The sequence below is a fragment of the Colossoma macropomum genome, unplaced genomic scaffold (genome assembly GCF_904425465.1).
Source record: "Colossoma macropomum unplaced genomic scaffold, Colossoma_macropomum, whole genome shotgun sequence".
In the NCBI taxonomy this organism is placed as follows: Eukaryota; Metazoa; Chordata; class Actinopteri; order Characiformes; family Serrasalmidae; genus Colossoma; species Colossoma macropomum.
In genome coordinates this window covers 30,216,624-30,239,259 of record NW_023494806.1, presented here as the reverse complement: position 1 = coordinate 30,239,259, position 22,636 = coordinate 30,216,624, and the positions used below count along the sequence as shown (strand labels likewise).

General features: G+C 36.3%; 1 protein-coding gene across 1 annotated transcript in view; it reads right to left on the bottom strand.

Annotated features, from left to right (window-relative positions):
• Positions 1 to 22,636, bottom strand: part of LOC118827381 (zinc finger protein 883-like) — a 53,108-nt gene that overhangs the window by 25,271 nt on the left and 5,201 nt on the right. The window lies entirely within an intron of this gene.

The following is a 22,636-nucleotide window of genomic DNA, read 5'->3' as shown; positions in this document are numbered from 1 at the left end:
AGAGCGTGGTCTCTGGGACTGAGATTGGGAGCATCTGACCTAGCTTATCAAGCTCACTACACCCCCCTCTAAACAGACCTCAAACACCCACCTAGACACTCCTACCAGCTCTTTATCTACCAGCCATTGACCAGCAACCCCCACCCAGACATTCACAGCTCTCAGGAAGCACTTCATATTACTCTAGAACAAACTGTGATTCTCACCAGATTTGTACAAATAGTTACATCCCTCCCTGAATAATATTGTGTGCCATCTTTTTATACATTGTTCTATAAATGAATCATTCATAAAATCTGCTTTATGTGTTTAAACTGACAATGGAGCAAATAGTAATGCACAGGATTCATTTTTACAATTTGTTTCAAAATGAAAAAGTTGACTTGATAACATCAGCACAAAAACAAACAAACAAACAAACAAACAAAAAAACCATAAATACCAAGAATCACAAAGCTTGTTCCATCTATTTTAAACCCATCAGAACTTACTGTCAGAACTCAAATGTGTCTCCAGCTGTTTGTCCCAGAGTGAATGAAGAACAGTGAGTGTTAAAGTGTTGGACAGCTTCCTACCTTCAACAGTTCAGCTCTTGTTTCTCTTCTCCAAAACACTAAATGAGCGTGGAAGCATGAACTACTGACCACGACACAAAATTCTGCTTCTCCGCTTTAGTGCAGTTAGAGAAAGCTATAGCTACAGATTTAGCGCCACCACCTGGCCTGAAGCGGCTTCACACTGGAACCACGCGGTCACGGAAACAGTCGGAACGGTCGTTATTTAAAATCCCACCCGTATTTAGTCAAGCCCCGCCTATTGCGCTCTGAAACGTGGCATCAAAATAAAAATGGACATGGTATTTCTCAAAAACACTGGAAAAACTTTAGATAATATGAACGATTCTGTGATGATGATTTCAATCATAACTAATCATATTATATTTTTCCGTATGGCTCTCCCTGTGTGTGTATGTCTGCGGGTTATCCTGAGTATGCTGAGAAGAACCTGTTTGTTCCATATAAGTATTAAAAAGTCTTTGAAGGAGTAAAGTACATGTGTAGAGAGACTTAGTTGTAACCATATTGAATTAAAGCAATCCATAAAGTGAATAAAGTTTAAAGGCCTAGGCCTGATTGTGGCCTTATGTTACTTCTCGGTTTGGAAATAATGGCAGAAGTTTTGATAAGAAAAATGATGATGTTAATCATGATGTGAATAATAATAAGTAAAGATAATTAAAAAAAAAAACAATGTAAGGTTCAGAAATTATGGTCATAAAGAGTCAGAAAAGACTATAAAAATTAGTTTTCGTAGTTTGGTCAGTTGTTGCGTGGGCCAACTCAGATTAATGCTTGTTTGTGGGAAAGTCTTCATTTTAATGCAAGAAATTGTACATTTCCTGACCATCCTGGTGTTCTGAGCATTATTTTAATTTCAAACCTTTGGGCAAAGCTGTCCATTAGCTGGTTTTTTGCCGCAACTTACCCGGGACCTCTTGCACCCCAGATCGGACCACCGCGGCTGTCGGCCTCTGCGAACGGAACCTGTTTGGCCATGTCAATTTTGCTAGACGGAGTAAATCCACTAAACCCTGAGCATAGACAAACTTCCAGTTTGGTAGATCTGGACTGGAATGAATGAATAGTTTTTCCCACAGAGAGACAAAAAAGCAATGCATGGATTGTATAGGTTAAAGTCAATTATGGAACAGTAATGTCTGTTTTGGAAAGAAAATGTATGGTATATGTTTTTAAAAGAGATAATCCCCTGGGGTCTGAAGCTCATAGAAGAGTAAACTGGTGGATTTCTCCGAGTATGATTGTGCGTAGCAGAATTGCCACTTGCACAACAGTAGCACTGGTCAGAGTTCAACAAATCCAATTACATTAAAAATTTTGAAAAGGGACTACTTTCCCTTATAATTGGAGGGTGGGTGCCATGGGAGCCATGGTCTGAACCACGTTTACCAGCAATAGCTTTGATTAAAAACCAACAACAAAAGTTATACTACAGTCCTCCAGTGCCAACCACTGTGTCAGAATATTTGCAGTGGCTCATAGATTTTTGCATGCTAAGAAGTAGAGCGTCATATATCATCTTTTATACGTCGAAGAGAGAAAGAGTTTTTCCTCTTAATAGAGAGATTACTGTAATCAAGCAAGTCTCCTACTTGTTTTTGGACAAGGCAGGAGCTGAATGCCAATCTAAAGAAATTAAATAACATAATCACCCCCTATTATGTGAGAAAGCAAGAATACTCATGAATGTCAATAGATTTACAACTCCTGCCAAAGGGAAGTGGTGAATGAATTCATATTAAAGGTAGGATCTATTCGAAGGGAGAAGTCCTTTTCAGGCCTCTCTGTATGTATAGGCTCTTTCACCATTTGGTGCACAGCTCCACCTTACAGTCCAAAAAAGCTAGAACATAGAGATACATTCCTAGTTTAAGTCAGAATGGGGAATAACAATGGGAAACAGTCAAACAGAGAACAGCACCAGTAGACTTGATAATCTCAAGATAGATAACAAAAAAGAATGAAATAAAAAACTGTGTGAAGTGGAATAAACAAACAAAAAGATTGAAAAGCAGTGGCCACTAATAGTTACATTTGATAAAGATCTGTGTCAAATGGTATGAGACTTAGAAGAAGAAGAAAAAACTAGAACTTACAAAAGAGTGGAACAAACAAGAACAGAGACTAGCCATATTCCGAGTTACGGAGTCAAGGAAACTGAAAAACGGTATGATAAGATGATGAGAAGAAAAAAGACAGAGAAAATGTACCCAGTGACATTAGCAACCTATGGAGCCCCAGAGGGGACGGAGGTAAAAAAAAATAATTTATTCGAGTGAACGTTTTGAAGTTCGTACGCACGTTTTCTTTTATTTGTGATCACGATTTCTTAAATCGTTCCCACGTTTTCTTTTAAACGTGCACGTTTTCTTTACTTCGTGGGTACGTTTTTGTTTATTCGTGATCACGATTTTCTAATTCGTTCTCGTTTTCTTTTAGTCGTTGTCATGTATCATTTTTAACAGTACGCATGTTATTTTTTTTATTTGTGCGTAAAATCAATGTAGTAGATACAGGTTGTGTTATTTTTCTGCAGAAGTAACTGACAGCTCCCTGACACTGTCTGACGGGTTTTGATGATGGACAGAGGTGCTCATCAGGTCTCATTTGGGGGGGTTATGAGGAAACTGCAGCTCCTCTTCACAGCAAACGGCCCTCAGATTCATCAGTGCAGCTGCAGTTTGGTGGTGAAGCGAAGAAAGACAACAAACTACAACCACAATCTTCACTAAACTGCACTGTCTAATGATCATATTTAACAGAGCTATAGAAGCAGCGCGGCCACAAGCTGCGGTGTTAGAGATCATCACACAATTACAGGAAGCAATGATCAGTGTCAACGTTTCAACAAACTCAAATTAAACACACACAGAAACGTTCATGTGGGATGAGGTCAAATGACAAGAGAGTTTAATAGATCTATGGATTAGATGTAGATATATTAATGTGAGGATGTTGAAACACTGATCATTTCGTCCCGTAATTGTATGATGGTCTCTAAAACTGCAATTTGACCGGGAGCAGAAACACGTGGGCTGTTTGCTGTGAAGAGGAGCTGCAGTTTCCTCATAACCCCCCAAAATCAAAATCAAACCTGATGAGCATCTCTGTTCATTATCTCATCAAACTAACACATCAAAACCCGTCAGACTGTCTCAGGGAGCTGTTAACAAAACACAAACAATGAGTGTTCAGTTAAAAATAAAACATGACCATCGTTAAAAGAAAACGAGAGAACGAATTAGAAAATCGTGATCACGAATTTCAAAAACGTATTCACGAAGTAAAGAAAGCGTGCGCACGATTAAAAGAAAACGAGGGAACGATTTAAGAAATCATGACCATGAATAAAAGAAAACGTGCGTACGAACTGCAAAACGTTCACTCGAATGAATTATTTTTTTTACCTCCTAGCAACGAGACCATCCCACACCTAAAAAAGTGACCAATCCTTTTTCTGTCATTAACTGATGTCCTGTCTTTACAGAAGAACAGACTAAAGCAGATGCCCAGATGGAGGGAAAGATTAAGATCAGAAAAGGTAAGGTTGAGCAAGTAAATGTAGAAACACCTGATAAGGAGACAGGGCATCAAGCTACACCTCATATTACCCAGATGGCAGCGAGAGTGATGATAGAATAGTGCAGTGCAGTCTAGTTCCACATGTGGAAAAGTGACTAGAGTCTGCAAAACAAACAAGAAAAAGAGAGAAAAGACTGGCAGAAGAACTGCAAGAACATGAAAAGAAAATAGAGAAATCCATTGAAGAATACAGACAGATGGAAGCTGAAGATGATGAAAAGCCTAGAGGCATCCATCAGAGAAACAAGAGAGATGAGAGAAAAAAGTTGATCCCATGGCTCAGGGGCTGGAAGTAGATTGGAAATGAGACCAAGTACAGGATGAGGAACTGGAGGTGGATCACCAGCCCAAACGATCAGCCAGACCATGGGAAAAAAGCAGCAAAACAAGTGCCTGTATCCAGTACTGGTGAAAAGAAATGGGGGAACGCAACTATGTCCCATGATCCTGTATAGATCTGAAAGGCCTGGTTGAACAACTACCCAACCTGAACAAAGAAGGCCAGAAATAGATGACTGCTTCTGAAGAATGAACAGTAGGACAATGACTGGGCATTGGAGATTTGAAAGCCATTTTGTCACAAACAGTGGGAAGAGAGAAGATGGAAAACATCTTTACGGAGACAAGGGTAGCCACTACTCAGCAATGTGATCATTGGAAATTCATTGGCTACAGAAATGCCTTGTGGGATGCTGTGAGGAATAAGCCATTAAAACCTGATGGCTGCATCAGTGATCACATCTGTGCCTGGAAGAAACAGGTACATCCTGGAACCAGAATAAAACCAATCGTAGACTATTCCAAGTCATACTGAAGAAAGTCTACCCAAAGAAGTACAAGAGGCGCTTGATGAAGTGGTGGGCTTCAACAACAAACACTGGCAATCCTTTAAGGACCATGTTATGCATTATGTGGAAAAGCACCGGGAAAAAAAGGTGAGAAAAAGAAAATATGGAGAAACTGGTTTCTCAACTTTGCAAAGTTCAACTGAATGAACTCACAAAGTAATAAAAAAGGACAAGAAGAAGGATGAAAAAGAAGCAATAACTCAAGCTGCTGTGGTAACTCAACTAGACCCAATACCTGTGCCTACACCAACCCCATGTCCTCAGGTAACTCCACCGACACCAGTCACACCAGCCTCAACCACACCAGCTGCAATCACACCAGCCATGCCTACTGAGGACAAGGAAGGGGTGAATACAGAGACAGAGGAAGGGGATGTGGATGGATGCTAAGGTCTGTGAGTGAACCACTACAAGTTGGAATGCCACAGACCAACATATCAGCAAACCCAACCACCCCCGATGATGCAACACAGCTGGATTTGTGGACAGATGGGGCACATCAGCCATAACTGCCTAACGACAGCCTCTTTACCTTATAGCAGTATGTTGATGATTTATTCATTTGTAGTCCAACCAAGGAGCAGTGTGAGAGAGACTCTATTGCTGTCCTAAAAGCACTGGCTGAAAAAAGGTCCTAAGGTCAGTAAAGTCAAACTCCAGTTTTGTACAATAGAAGTTGATTATCGGGCAAACGTTTAAGGGGGAACGAAAAGTCTGTTATGTCATGTTCATGACTGTATCGATCCTTGGATAGTTAGTTAATCCAGTTCATGACTACATTGATCCTGGATAGCCTCTTAATCCTATTTTTGACTGAACTGATCCCAGACAGTAAAGTAATCCTGTTCATGACTCTATTGATCCTGGACAGTCAGTTAATCCTGTTCATGACTGTATAGATCCTGGATAGTCAATTACCCTACTTAGTAACTGTATTAATGGATAGTCATTTAATCTAGTTTATGATTGAACTGATCCTGGATGGTCAGTTAATCCAGTTCATGACTGGACTGTATTTTAACTGAGTCAGATTTCTCTGTTATAATCATAAAGTATGCTAATTATTAGTTTTAATTTCACAATAAAAGCATTATTCTGTGTATTACGTAACTGTGAATGATTAAACATTCAATATTATCACAGTGTAATTCCATGTGAGTGTTTCTTATATTGAATCATTAATTGATCAAGCATTTTTTTAGTTGTTTGTTTGACCCGTATTAAATAAAAATTGTACAAAAACACTGTGTTTTATGTTTTACCCGATGAACTGTGATGCCTTCAACGCATTCCAAAAAAGTTGGGACAGGAGCATGTTTATCATTGTGTTACATCACCATTCTTTTTAACAACATTTATTAATCATTAGGGGTCTGAAAATACATTGTTCCAGTTTTGAAAGCATACATTTTTTGACAATCTTCTATTATAAAGTCTTCAGCTGTGCAACTGTACCTGGTAAAATCACCAATCATGTAGTCAGAGATTATAGCTATATCAATGTAAAAAGTAATGCATGTGTTAGCTATCGTCTAGCTCTTTAGAACTGATTTTTAGTATAATTTTAAACAAGAACATTTTTGGATGGTGTGCGATTCTCAACCCAACAGTGGTCTTGATGTGTAAAAAATTCAACAAGACTGTTAGGACCCCCATACCAGTACCATATCACTGTACTGAACCACCAGCTGACAAATTGCATGGCAACATATGGGCTACAGCATTTAATTGTACACCTATATAGTGGGCCCTTAAAGAACTGGATTTACTAGTTATTTTGAAGAAAATTTAATGGTCATCCAGGGCCAGCACAGTTATAGGAGTAACTGGGCATCCAGGATCAACTTAATTGTGAATTGTATTAACGGCCAATACAGGATCAATACATGAACAGATAAAACTGTCTAGGGTCAACAAAAGTCATGATTAGGACTGACTATCCAGGATCAGTGATATATTGAACACAATAGAGCTTACAATCTCAAAACATTGACAGGCAAGGAAGTGGAACTTCACACGAACTGCATGATACTGCCCCCTGGCAGACAAACAAAATTGGAGGGATGTATCTTGTTACATTGAAAAAAATATATGCATGTATAAAGAGTGGCCAAAAAACAAAACAAATCCAGACTCATATACTATTGTGTTTTCAGAACATATTTATTTCATGTCATAAACCAGAATGGTGTTTCAATCAAAGGTGGTCTTCATGATTTGACCTACAAATATTTACAGCACATAAATTCTGCATGCACTGTAACACTGTGTGGGCTTTTTGTGGTCATAGTGGTTACGCTTCAACTGCAAAACACATTTGCATTTGTTCTTGTGTGCATTTTTACAGCAGCTATAAATGATTTGATATTGGTGAAATCCTAACTGGCCCAAGTTTTAATAGCCTATCACTGCAGCTTTCATGTATTGCATGGATCCAAAAATTGAGACTGAGGATAAGGTAAAGCATTGTGTTGTGTGTTGATCAAACGAATAATCGATTATTTGGATAATGAATCACTTAATTACCAAATAACTCTTATGTAGTTATCAGCTTTTAAATTTAGCTTGAGGAAGACAATTAAGATGAATAACTTATTTAAAAAATCACTGTTTTAATGAACTTTCTTGCTAATACAATAGATAAATAAAACTCCAATATTTTTTCCTGACAAATTTAAAACCAAGGATGTGCAAAGTAGCAGCAGTAAAACTAAATCGGTTTTCCTTTAATCAAGTAATTAAGCAAATCAATCTAAATTTACATTTTACATTTACATTTATATTTCAGTGAAATGCTCCCACATTTGAGAATTTTGTTCTCAAGGCTGCCATTGCACTTTTGTTAACTCTCCAGTAAGCGGTAATATCAAAACATTCCTAGTTTAGCACAAGAAACATGCGTGAATGATGTCAGCATCTAATCGTCCTTTAAATTAGGTGCCAACTAACTCGGCCATCGATTTTAGTTGACTACGTCGAATAATCGTTGCACCCCTAGTCAATAATACGCCTAGAAGGGATTTGCCTCACATGTTGAACCTGTGCTTGTGCTCTCTTATCAGACTGCCATGACATGTTCAACAATTGCAAGACTCAAGGTGATTCTGGGGGGAGAGCAACATTGAAAAACTTGCTTCTCCAAATGGCATATCTGAGTCACTAAATAGCTTTATCAGCAAAATAATGACTACTTTTGGGTTAAAGAGCAACATTACACTGCATTACAGGGATCAAGATTTTGGCAACAACTATTTCACTCTGAGGATGCATATTCCCACAAAACGGGAAACTCAGCTCAAGTTGAAAGGGTGTCCAGAGCTGTCAGTACATTCCCTGAAATTCAAAGCTACTAGAGATGCTTTCCCTGCTAAAAAAGTGAAGAGGCTGAAATAAGATGAGCTAATTGGTAGTGGTAGTGTAGAAACATGAAAAGCCTTGAAATGTAAGTAAGGGCAGCTACCAGTGATTCTTTTCATACATAATTATTAATCTAATGATTATTTTCTTGGTAAGTCATTTACTCTGTGAAATATCAAAACATTATAAAAACAAGTCTATCATTATTTCCCAGCAATAATAATCAGCAGATTAATCAATCATCAAAACAATCCAATACATATAATAATTTAATTAATAAATGATGATATTATTGGTAGTTTTGGTAACAAAATAACATGAAAAAATTAATTTTGAACAGAATTAAACATTCTGTTCAAACAACTGTTTGAATTTCCATGAACTGAAAGCAGTGGCTGGCAGGAAGGTGGGTAAAGACTGATTGTCTGATTTGTTTTAGGTCTACACTCTAAAATAAGTGCCTTTTATATTTTGAATTCTCTAGTGTTCAATTACACCATTCAAGTGCAAAATATTCATCAGCTGTAGCTGGTTAAATATGTTTCTGAATATATTGTTATTTCACCCAACTCTATTATGCAGTTTTTTTTTTACTGGTGCGATAATGCTGTATGTGTTGAGACAGTTATGCATATTATGCATATTTGCATAATACTTTATTGCACTACTTTGCACTTTGTTAAAAACTTATTAAATCTATAGTTAAGCATAATAACATTTTGGTCCTAATAACTTAGAAATTTCATGCATATTTGTTTAAAAAAAGGGCATGAATGATACAACTTCTAAGTTAATAGTATGCTTGATTATTCTTATTATGTTTTTATATTTATATAATAAAGCATAACAAACATCACGTTTGAGTTTTGGGTAAAGCAAATAAGTGAGTTGGGAAAATGTGAAACTTTAAGTTGATCGGCCTTAAATTTAAGTTGCATTAATGCAAACTGCTCATGTGAAAGCAATCAGGGGCTGGATTCATGAAAGCTTTCTTAAGAAAAAACTTGGAAAGATTCTTATGACAAACACTATGAAGTTCATAAGAATGGGCCTCGTTCACCATTATCTGTTTTTTCTTAAATTTGTTCTTGAGAAGGGTCCTAAAAAATTCACTTCAGATTGATGACGTGCTCTCAAACTACAGAATTGTTCACACCTTTGAGTGTGCGTAGAGTCTGTTCTTACCAAAGAACGACTCTCATTGGTGAATATCAGAATTTTCATGCAAATTAGTTTTAAGAAGAAATCTCTTCTTAATAACGGTTGGTGAATGAGACCCAATGTTCTTAAATGCAATTCTCAAAAAAACTTCTAAAATATTCTTTAAGATAATCTTCAGAAAAATCTTCAAAAAAAAAAAAACCTAACTTTTGTGTATGCCATTTCATAATACATATGTATGATGACGCTCAGTTCCATCTTTAGAGACCTCCAAAAAAAGTCAAAAGCCTACCTGCTTTACCTAGACTACACTGGAACAATAGTGTCAAAGCCAAGTTACTGTAAGCATAATATTCTGTATTATTCACTGTGCATATCAACAGTCCACCAGCAGTAGAAGGATCAGCACAACTTCACAGTACTGCATATATGATCTGCTCACATGATGAAACTCATGTCTGTGACGACTGCCAAGGTAAAGACAAATAAATCAATGAAGAAGGTGATCCTCTGCTCCTTTGATTTTCTGTTAAATACAGCCTCTCCATTCAAAATCAAGATTCTCTTCAAAATAAATCTGTGTGTTTTCATGGCAAAAAAAGAGCCATGTGATTGCAAGCAGAGTTTAAGTGCTCTGAATAAAGCCATTGACAACCAATCAACAGATTTGCTGGGTACTAGGTTGGTGGACATTTCCACTGATAGAGAATCACATAAAACAAATGAGTTGTAAGTAAAGAAAAGCTCACCTTTTGCATAAGTACTGGCCAGGATTTTTCAAATTGTAGAGGAACTTGAGTCTTTAAAGCAGAGGTGCATATCTCTGATCCAGAAAGGCCGGTGTCCAGCACAGTATGGTCATTTACCTGCTCCAACACATCTGATTACACTTATCTGTTAATTGCCAGGTAAAGTGGATGAGTTTGGGGAGGGAAACCTCCAAACTGGACACTATGACCGGCATTTTGAACCCTCAAGCTAAAGAATGAAAACGAGTAGATTGACTGCCTGCTTAAAGTCTATTGCCATTTCACAAACAGGCAATGGACAGAAGGGCAGATTTTATGGCTCTGTAACATTCTAAAATTTCAAGAAAAGAAATACTGGGATTGCTTTGGTTCAGAGGAAGATTTCATGTTGTGCCATCTCAGTTACCTCCAGGCGACTCCTCCCAGAGTTGTCCATTGCCATCACTAAGAACATCATCAAATCTACTTGAAGTTTTGTGAATATACTGTATTTTATTTTGTTACTGATTAATGATTGTTTACACATCAATAGTTCTGATAATTAAAATGAGTTTCCACATTGTACTTTTATTTGAGTGTGTACAAGACTAGTCTATTTCTTTAGATGGATCAGTTATTCCTTTAAGTGAATTCCTTTGCTTAGTGCTAACATAATTTATTTATTCTAACGTTCGTTTTTTTATTATTTATTTGCATAATTAATTTACACGTTCACTTATGTGTTTGTGTGTTTGCTTGTTTGAAACTGGTAAACGTGTAAACAAATTTTTGAAGATTTCTTTTCACCTTTTAAAGGTAAAAATTATACTTTGACAGTTACTTGCTTTTGCTGTATTGGTTTATTAGTGATGTCATTAGTATTTAACTTTTTAATATATTTACATGTTTGCTGTGTTTTTAATTGACATACTAATGTATAAACCTCATTTTTGAAAAAGCAGATATCTTCTGGATTTTGACCCTCTAAAGGGTAATTTATTTATTATGGTTGTATTTGATTGCTTGATTGATACTGACTTCAATTATTTGTTTGTTTATTGGTTTATTTACTTACTTTTTTATTGTTTATTAGTTTGTGACAGAGTAATGTGTTGGCTGTTCCATGTGTGTAGCACATTTTCTAATAAAAACAGACAAAAGTTGTCTGGTTTGTCTGATTGTCTGATGTTTTGATGAGGTAAGAGTTTGATAATGTTCTTTTATATAATGTTTTGGCTCCTCCTGTTACGTTGCACACTGTGTTTACCTGACAAGGGAAGTGAGTTAGATTGGAGTGTTAAGGTTAGATGTTACATCTGATGAAATGATACTCTTTCCATAACAGGATGAAATGACAGGTTTGCCTTGCTTTGTTGTTTTAAAAAAGGCAGACAAATATCTGAAAAGGGGGAGCCACAATCAGCAGAATATATATTTAGTTTTTTTATTCATTTACTAATGTGCACCAAATCACCCAGGGACTGTCTGGTCACATCTATGATTTCCATGAGAAAAAGGCATACAACCATTCATGCATACAACCACACACACAAAAAACTGTATTTTAACATAGATGCAGCCACTCCTGATTATTGAACAGAATTTGTCCTTTACCTTAAAGACACCAAATACATCTCCTTTAGATCAATACTGTATGATTCTTGGCTTATTCTGTTTTTTTTGTGTCTGTGTTCCTTCATTTTCAAACAAACTGTAAATAAGTCCTTATGTGCATGACTGTTTACTCCGTTGTCACTTTGTGAACACCATTCACTTATAAAACAATGTGCAAGAAAGGTCAAGTCATATTAAATGTGTAGCTATAATTAATGTAGAAATAGTGACTGGTAAGCTGACATTATCCAAGATGAGTGTAACTATTTGAACAGCAGTTTGTTTAGAACAATATAAAGTACTTCCTGAAAGCTGTGAATGTGTGGGGGTTGCTCATCAATGGATGATAGATCAAGAGCTGTTAATTGTGTGTATGGTAGGTGCTTGAGGTCTTTTAGAGGGGGGGTGTAATGTGTGAGAGCCATTCACGAGCTTGATGGCCTATAGTTTACATGTTCTCAATCCCGGTCCTAGAGACCACACACTTTGCACTTTTTTGTGTTTTCCCTACTCTAACACTCACAGTCCAGCATTTAATCAGTTAATGAGTTAATGTGTTGAATTAGGAGTGCTAGATAAGGGAAAGTATAAAAGCGTGTATAGTGTGGACTCTCCAGGACTGGAACTGGAAACCTCTGATCTAAATGAAACTGAAAAAACTGGTGGTCCGTGATCTTTCACTTTCTATCCAGACAGCATGAAGCAAATATAGCATAATGGGGTGGGTAGTACTTCTTCCTGCAGAACCTTTGTGGCCTAAGCAGTAAATTGTTTCTGTTTTGAATGCAGTTTCATTGCTGAAAGTCTTGTGTAAATGTGATGTGACAATAAACATGATCAGATTTTTGTGGCTAATGTGCAAAATGGAATAATTGTTAACATTTTGTTAAAAACAGAATGGGCCTTCCATATCTGCATCAAGCTATTCTTGTCTGTGAACTGTGAGTATCTGTGCTGATGATGTTACCATTCAAACTGAACATGATCATTTTGCACAGTCATTAGATTTCACATTTGTATCTTTTTAAATTCTTTATTAGTCATACAAAGATACACAAAATGTAAAACTTTATTCAGTATGACATCCCCCCCAACCCTCATCACAACCTTTAGAATTTATACATTCTCCAGAAATAAAATTCAGCCATTTGAGTGTAGGTGTGTCAGTAGCATAAACCACGCCCTTTCCCACATACTTTAATCTGATTGGATGCACTCAAGTTATTCTGCTGTTTAGTAAACTAAACAGTTTCACAGTGCAGTGTGCCATTTCAACTTAGTACAATATGTGTTAGCTAAAAAGTGTTAAGAGCTAAATAGAAATGGATTTCTATGAACTTACAGGTGATTTATGAAGTATATATTCTACAGATTCAAAGATTGAGATTCAGGAACTGATTTTCAGCACAGAATTGGATAAAGCTTTGCTAATGGGTAGGTGCACAAAGCTTAATCGATACCTAATGCAACAGCTTAATCAGAATAAAAATCAAGCTTTATTGGCTAAGCATCTTTGCATATACAAGGAATTTGTCATCAGTTACACAGAAGCTTATACAGTAACTAACAATAGAAGTCCATTCTAACACAATAACATAGAAGATTTCTAGAAAGATTTAAAGCTTCGACTTTTGAACAGCGTCAAATCCAAACTAGAGCTCTTTCCGTGAACACGGAGCAGAAACTGAGATAGGCTGTTTATAATAACTGTAATTATTTGCGTCACATTCAGTGTGCAGTGGCTTTTAATCTGTATATTTTCTGTCTTTCTGTGCTGAAAGAGAATGAACACATGAATAGAGATTTCAGTATTGGTATTAGAATTATGTGTGAACAAGGTAATCTTCTTTCAGCCTGTTTCTACATATTAACTTGTTAATGCTTTTTTCAATGAAAGTGCCACTTTGTCTTCCCTTTTAATCTTTAGGAGATGGTTTCTATATGCTGTATGTTTGGAGTGTTCTTTTTGAGGACGATAATGAAGAGGATATAAGCCTGAAGACTGTAACAGTGCTGTGCTGGACAGAACTGAACAGCTTTGTAAAGAAGACACAAGAACATGAAGGACTGTAAGACCTATATGAATGACGTACCGGTGACCTCTCCTCACTATGGCCTATGCATGCTTGTTCTACGCAGCATAAAATCTCATACAGTCCAGGCTACAATGCACCCATGAATGTTCCGTTATTCTTTTTCAGAGACTTTAAGTACTCCAGATGTTTTTTGTGATGCTTGGAGAGTATTTGCTCCTTGAGAAGGGTGCTGTGACATGAGATAAAAACTTTCATGCCCATCTTCAATCTGTCCTCTCAGACATGGTGGTGGCCTAAGGTACAGGAGTTGGAACTGGGTATCTCCCTCACTGTAGAACTGGGAGTGAGTCTTAATGCCTTCATTAGGATGTTTATGAGGTACACTGTGTTTGTTGTCTGAATCTCACCAATGACACTGTGTTTGTTAATGTTTCTGAACCAGACCCAAGTCTGCATTATAGTAGTTTTAATTTATAAAGATAAACCAATACAGTTAAGTCCATAAATATTTGGATGTTAACAAAGTTATTGTTAATTAAAGGTGTCTAGTACAACATATTGTATTTGAAATTAAACAATGAACATGAGCTCAAAATACAAACTTTCAGCTTTAATTTGAGGATATTTACATCCAAATCAGATTAACAATGTAGGAATTAAAACCATTTTTATACATAGCCCCCTCATTTTTAGGGGCTCGAAAATAATCAGACAGTTGGTTGCTGAGCCGTTCTATGACCAAGTGTGTTATCCTCTCATTATTTTATGTACTAGTAAGCAGATAAAAGGTCTAGAGATCAAAACACAAGAAATCTAGCAAAGACATTAGGTATGCCCATCCAACTATTTGGTACATTCTTCAAAACAAAGAATGCAATGGTCAGCGCAGAAACACAAAGACCCAGAATACGATCGAAAACAACTGTGATGGATGACGAAGAATTCTTGCCCTAGTGAAGAAAAATGCTTCACAACAGTTGACCAGATCAAGAACACCTTCCAGGGGGTCGGCCTATCTGTGTGAAAGTTAACAATCAAGAGAAGTAAAAACCAGAGTAAATACATAAAGTTTACCATAAGATGTAAAACAGAATCAGGCTGACCAAATAAAAGTATGTCAAAACATCTGAAAAAGCCTGTATATATCTGGAGCAACACTTTATGGATGATGAGACAAAGATTGATGAAATGAGACACAGATGGTGTATCAGAATGATGGGAAGAGTACAGAGAAGGGAAGGAACTGCTCTTGAATCAAGGCATACCACCTTGTGGAGGTAGTGTTATGGCATGGGCATGCACTGCTGCCAGTGGAACCGGTTCTCTTGTATTTATTGATGATGTGACTGCTGACAAATAAAGTGGGAATAATTCTGAAATATATACAGCTATATTATTTGCTTAGATTCATCCAAATGCTTCAACTGCACTTCACAGTGCAGATGGACAATGACCTCAAGCATACTGCAAAAGCAACTCAGGACTTTCATTGGACAAAGAAAAGGAAGGTTCTGTAATGGCCAAATCAATCCCCTGACCTCAGTCCAATGAAGCATGCATTTAAGTTCCTGAAGGCAAAACTGAAGCTAAAACGCCCCAAGAACAAGCAGGAACTGAAGACAGCTGCAGTAAAGATCTGGCAGAGCATAACTAGGGAAGAAGCCCATAATTTTGTGATGTATATGGGTTCCAGACTTCAGGCAGTCATTAACTGGAAAGTATTTGCAAGTGTTAAAAAAAAGAAAATTTAGTTTATGATTATGTTAGTTTGTTCAATTACGTCTGAACCTATATATATATTAATATATATATATATATATATATGAAATAATCATCATTAACCCCATTTAGATGTAAAATAAAAGCTGAAAGTCTGCACTTTGAGCTCACAGTCATTAATTTCAACTCCAGTATGCTCTGCTGGACAGCTAACATGACTGAATGTGTATGCAATTCTGTATGTAGATTGTCTAATTTACATATAATTTGCATAAAAGTATAACTACTTTGACAAAGTCTGTGTTAGACAGTGGTGGAAGACCACTTTTCCTTCTTCTTTCCTTCACTTTTACTTTCTATCTTTCTTTCTTAGTTTTAACCTGCTGATTTCTTTCTTTAAGCTTTTGTCTTAATTAAACCCTTGCCTATGCGGTTATGTTTGTTTTGTGAATGTGTTAACTGGTTGAGTTTATTTTTCTCCATTTTTCTCTATTTTTTTATACACATAATAATTTTTTTTATGTTCCTGTACTCTGAAAAACTCTGGGCCTGAGAAGTTTCTTTTTAAAACCCACAAATTCTGCCATTCACCAATGTTTGTTATAAAGTCTTATTTGGGATTTGTTAAGAACAGTATCTACACACATTCAAGAGAAAACACCTAAACTGTAAATCTGAGTCTACATATTTATTGCTTAGCTATAGTTTGTGTTGATTCAGTCTTTACATTCTGACCTACAGTTACTGATCATGCACATATTCTGCATTTATTGTCTATGCAACTATTGTCTTTGAATTTTTGTCTATTGTCTTTGCACTACTTTTTTAAATCTATGTTTTATCACTAGAAGAAGTAGCCTGACAGTGTTTTGTTATACTGTACAAACCTATATTGGTATAATGGCAAAGTTGAATTTAATTGACTATGAATAAGCAGGAAAGCATTTGCAAATTGCAGTGTAATTGTTATGTTTTGGATATTATGAACCTGACTGTCAGATTTTTGAGACATTTTGAGAACAAAGAGACAATGCCCTAGGAATCAAGTCAAAGTGTAAACTGATTACACTCTGTATTCTCAGACAATATGTTCAGAGGATCATAATAAAATCTACAATAAAGTTTCTTCTTTTCCAAAGTTTGTCAGTTATACTGTGTCTAAAACGTGATCATCAGATTTTTTTAGAAGAATAAGGCAATAATGCCGTATAATTTAAACAAAGCAAAATTTTCCCCAAACTCTAGTCTCACAGCCTAAACTCAGAGAGTCACAGTAAAAAATACTTGAGTACCATTTTGATTCATTATTTTTCAAATGTTATTTTCAAATACACTGCATTTTATGTATATGTGCTAGTTTTATGATGCCATCTATAGGCGTCAGAATATAACTGTAGCATAATTTAAGGTGGAACTGGAAGCTCAAGAGAAACTGTGGAGTTACAGAAGCTTGTTTATAGTATCACTGAACTTAGAGCTATGACTCCGCCTTGGTTCATCCCAGTGCCTAGTGATAATTTATCACGTATCACTAAATGATCTTCGAGTTCATATGGGTTAATGGAACAGGCATTTGTCTAACAATATCTGACTGAGCATTACTATAGTGCACTGTAAGCCTATACCAATGTTTAAAAACATCAAACCACAGGAATTACAGCAGCAGCAGTGAATATTCCTGAATTCCAGATATTCCTCAAAGCAGATTAGCAGATAATTTGGCTGTATTCACGACTGAATGTATAGCTATGCTACTGGCCTTACAGTGGACTGAGGAGATCTGCAAGTAGTAATATACCCTCTAGCTGCCTTAAAACTAAAATATTCAGTCTGGACAATCCCATTGTAGACAAGATATTGTTGTTAAAATATATCAAGTGTTTTATAAGCTTCAAAAGCAATGCATGTATTACCAGTGTGTGAAATATTCCTTGGTATTTGGAGGTCCCAATGTTGGCTGGCTACTCCAGCGCTGGTGAACTGCTAACTCACCTTAGCTGGTGGTAGTTTTCAATGGCACCAAAATGTTTAATGCTTCTTTTGGAAAGGCCCTTTTCTTATTTACACATCTCCTCTATTGTTTTTGTTTGAGAAATGAGTAACAATACACTCTTTCCATCTCTTTTGGTCAAGAGATTTGGTCAAGTTTTCAGATTTGCTACAGTGCCAGCCTGAGACCGAGCTTCTATCAGCACCGGTACATGTGGGAGTGATTGGGAGAAATCATGGAGAAGGTTGTAAAACCAATGTCTCAAACGACCAGGATGCGATGTAGCAGTTCCACTAAGCAAGGCAGAGGCAAGGGATATGCACGGACATTGTGGCAGAATGATTGGGAACATCAGGGAACATCAGCATAGACATCTGTACACAAGTTTTTGGTGGATATATAGATGTATTAAGGTCTTGCCTGATATTATGAATTTTAGAGTTAAAAAGTATCCAAACTTATTACATCTCTCATTTGATGCTAGTACAGGGGCCATATATGTACGAAACTTAGTTTGTCAACTATGGCAAAGAGTATTTTACTGTTGTTAATATTATTGTTAATAGTGCTGGAGAAGAAGGATTGTCTAGCTTTGCATAAAATTGTCATGCAGCCTATCTTTGAAGATTTCTTTGTAGATATGAAGCTTTTTTGGAGTTGAACTGTAGTAGCAGTTCTCCATGGCTCTTTCTGTTGGCATGACATGGTTTTAACTTTAACTGGTGCAATCTCAACCACAATACTGGCAATTTTCGAGTTTTTAAACTGATCACACTCTGTATTCTCAGACAACACGTTCACAGGATCATAATAAAATCTACAGTAAAGTTTCTTCTTTTTCAAAGTTTGTCAGTTATATTGTGTCTAAAACGTGATCATCAGTCTCACAGCCTCAACTCAGAGAGTCACAGTAAAAAATACTCGTGTACCTTTTTTGATTTGAAGTTATCCAACAAAATATCAACAGAATCAGGTGGTTTGCAGGGTTCAGAGCACATTTAGTTAATGAAAAGTGTAGCTGTGTTTTCATTTATAAACCTTTTCTTTAAGCAGATGTGTCTGGTCTTGATGTCTAGTGAGGTCCACGTTTCAAAGAAAACGGTAATGATCTGATGAAGCGACATCGTTAACAGTGGCTGACATGTTGAGACCCTTTGAGATAACCATATCCAGAGTGTGACCATGACACTTTGTCAGATTGTGTGTGAAATAATTATAGTTACCAGAGGAATTCATCACAGTAAAGAAAATCATAGCTGTATAAACTGCTGTTGTTATTAATGGTAGAAGTGTTCCATATGGGTATCAATTAACTTCCACAGTTTGCAGGATGTGAATATAATGTTTACTGTCTGCAAAGTTCATTTAAGCTAATGTTATGGAGCTAATGGACAGTAGGGCTGTAACTAAAAATGATTATTATTAATTTAGTAAACTACCTGTTATTTAATTCTTAATCAAGAGTAACCCCAAAACAGATTTAATTAAACAGTAACAAACTCTGCAGAGCCTTTCAGGGATTCTAAACTACTTTATTGGAAACAGATAACTAGGAAGTCTTTTATAATCATCTAACCATGAAATGCATGCAATTTATTGTAAACCTTATTCCTTACACAGTTCACAAAAGACGTGTAAATGTGCACTAGCGGAGCACACTGTGATCAGTCTCAGCACTCAAAACTTATTTTCTCTTAATTATTTAATTTTTAAATATTGTTTATTTGTACATCATTCTGTTCTGTACAGGTCTGCTTATTCTTAGACCGACAAATGAAGCAAACTGTTTTAAAGGTAGGAGGATTGTAGTGTGAGCACTGGGGTATCAGGTGTGACTGTGTGGCATTTGCAAATAGTTTCCATGGTCCAAGTATCAGGTAGGAATTTTGCCCAGGGATGTCAGGACCGACTCAGACAACAATGATCAATAATGTTAAATAAAGGTATGGTAGTTGTGTGTTGGTAAACATAGCTTGCTTAGTTTTTCTAAGGTGATGTGATAGAGAAAGGTGAGAATGCCAACTCTCAATATATCGATCCTTGGTTTTGAAAATCACATCCAAGGTATGTTTAATTCGACATTGGGCTGACACAGTTTAGTCCGCAAGTGTTTTTTAGTTGCTTCTCTGTCCACACACTGTTCTCAACTTTTTTACCCCTTACCTGCTGGCATCCCTGAATATACATGGATCCTCTTACTCATTCCTTCTCTTTCTTTGCCACACTTTACATTTTCCCAATTTTAACTCCACCTTTCACCCTTTACCTCAGTCCCTCCTCATTCCACATTCACTCAGTGGTCAAAGCAATTGCAATGCTGTCCTTTGAGGTGCACCTATTATGTGTCCTTACTATAAACAACCAGTTGGAAGTTATGATGCATCTATTTCAGGCTCTACTTTTGTATTGAGAACTTACTTGTCTGATTGTAGCAGGTTTTGTACTGCATGTTAGTCACCATTGGTCTCTTTCATGTGTGAGCAGGTCTTATCTGTGCTCTCAGAACAGATGTATTAATTGTGTAGTTGCTCAGATCTGCTCATATGCAGCATGATTTACTATTAGATACAGCTATTAGAACTAATGTTCTGTTCATTCAGTGTAGACTGCAGCCCTCCTGACTTCCTTAACATGCTTTCCTTCATTTAATTCTGTATCTGCTGCAGTGCGAATGGTCAGTAGGCATGTTCAGGACCTGTCCACCCCCATTTCAAACCATTGATTTAGACCAGTGTTTGGTCGGAAAGAATACTGAATAACTCCTGAAGTAGAATTAGTGTTACTTCAAAAATCATCTGAACAACTAAAAAAAAAGAAAAAAAAAAGAGCAAAATAGGAATTAATTTAAAGATGCTGTTTCCAGTTTAGCACGCAGAGCGGTCAAACTTGAGGCATTTTCACCACTAAAGCTGGCAATATGATAAAGTAGCTGCTGATACATTTTCACAAACAATATGAAAGCTTTAGATCTCACAATGAATTGTTTAGCGTTAATAAAAACAGATATAAACATACTAAAATATATAAATATATATTATTAATATCATTAACTAAAAAAAGAATTTGGTGAGCATAAATAGAAAATAATTAGGTTTGAGTCGCACCAAATTAATATTAAATGAATATAAGATTAAACTTACTCAAAGATATTTCAGAAAAATGATACATTCAGGATTTAAATTAATTGGTTATGTGTTCTGTGTATATTCAACACCTGACCAGTAGTTTTAAAATTAATGTCCTGAAATTTCTATTATTACATTCTATTTTAAAGATTAGATACTATTATACAGGGTGATTCATCCAATTTCGAAGTGCCATATTTTTACAACCGTGAGGTGCCAAGGAACCAATCACATACCAATTGAAAGAGGGGGTCATAGAGTTTCTGTCACCAGAAGATGGCTCCCATCAGTCTGCGAGGAGATGGCAACCCCTGAGCAGAAAGCATTTTGCATTCTCCACTTCAATAGGCGTGAATCTGTCGTAACTAAGCAATGTGATTTTTCGTGGGGGTACGTTAAGGATTCTGTTTGCTCAATCGAGTATGGGATGCATTTGACTATTGCGCTGATGTCCGTACAGCTGGAAGAGGTCATATTGAGCACAAATTACATAATAAACTATGCTCACTTAAACCTTTTACAATTTACTGCATTGTTCTGTAATGATTTACAAGCGAAATAAATCATTTTGAAATCGGATGAATCTTTTTGAATCACCCTGTATTCTATTATTAAGATTAGACAGAAATATCACTAGTAAGTGTTGTAGTATCCAGCTACATTTGCTTTATGTGTCATTTGTTTGTTAGGCAACTAGTTAAGCAGCTAACTTAGTCTAGTTCTTATTATCCTCATCATCATTATCAAGTTATTATTAGATCACAACATTCACCGATGCAGCTCTTAATGGGGATAACTCACATCCACAATTCAACCATTCTGGAAGAAGAAGGTAAACTCACTGCAGTGTTTATTCTTTGCGTTTATTCACTGACACAGAGAAGAGTGAACATCACAAACACAACAACTACAGCTTCAGATTCTTTCCTTTCACACAAACATGAAATAGCACTTAACTTCATACAAAAGAAATACAGGCATATAAAACATATTTAAAAATATACATGAACCTAATATGCTGAAATGCTAAAGTACACAGTCACTATGAACAACAAACAAACCTCCCTTGATTTTTTTCTTTTTTTAATATGTCTGTTTAGTATGTTACATGTCATTCATGTGTGCACTCACTATGATAGATTCCCTGTATGTGCAACATACATAGCAAAATAAAGTGATTCTGATACTGAATTAGATGATATTATGGAACCCCAGAAAGAGAAGTCTTTATCTGTTATATAGTGTGGCAGAATACTATAAACAGCTGTACTACCAGTTGTTGCCAAAGTGAACTGCAAGATATAAGTAAAGCAAGGTACATTTCTGATGTGAAATATCCCCAAAAAGAGAAGACCACAAATAAATAAAAAAGGAAATAGATTATAAAATGTAATAGGAAAAATGTTTTTTCAGGATTACAGAAACATGAAAGAAAAATACAGTAAAAAGAATGGATAAAAACTGAGACGATTCATCTCAACAGGTCAAGATGTTCACACAAACACACATAACCTCACACATAAAAGGCTTAACTAAGGCAAATGAAAGACATCAGAAGAAAATCAGCAGGCTAATACTCTAAGAGTTGAGAAACTGAGAAAAGAGGGGGTTGAAAGCACCAGCTGTTGCCTATTTTCAGTTTGTTGTATTGCAGTCCTTCAAACTCCAGTGTCTCCATTACAAAGCTGTTCAGTTCTGCCCAGCAGAGCAAAAGGTTCTCTGCTGCAGCTTTCAGGGTCATTGAAGTACCACAAAATTTTGTTATTTTAAGCTCATGCTTTAGAAACAGCATAAAACAACAGTAGGTGTTTTCTCCTCTAAAAACAGTGATCTTGATTTTTACATCTGGGCTGGAAGCACCATTCCCTCCAGACTTTGCTCTCGAAATGGTGTTATGG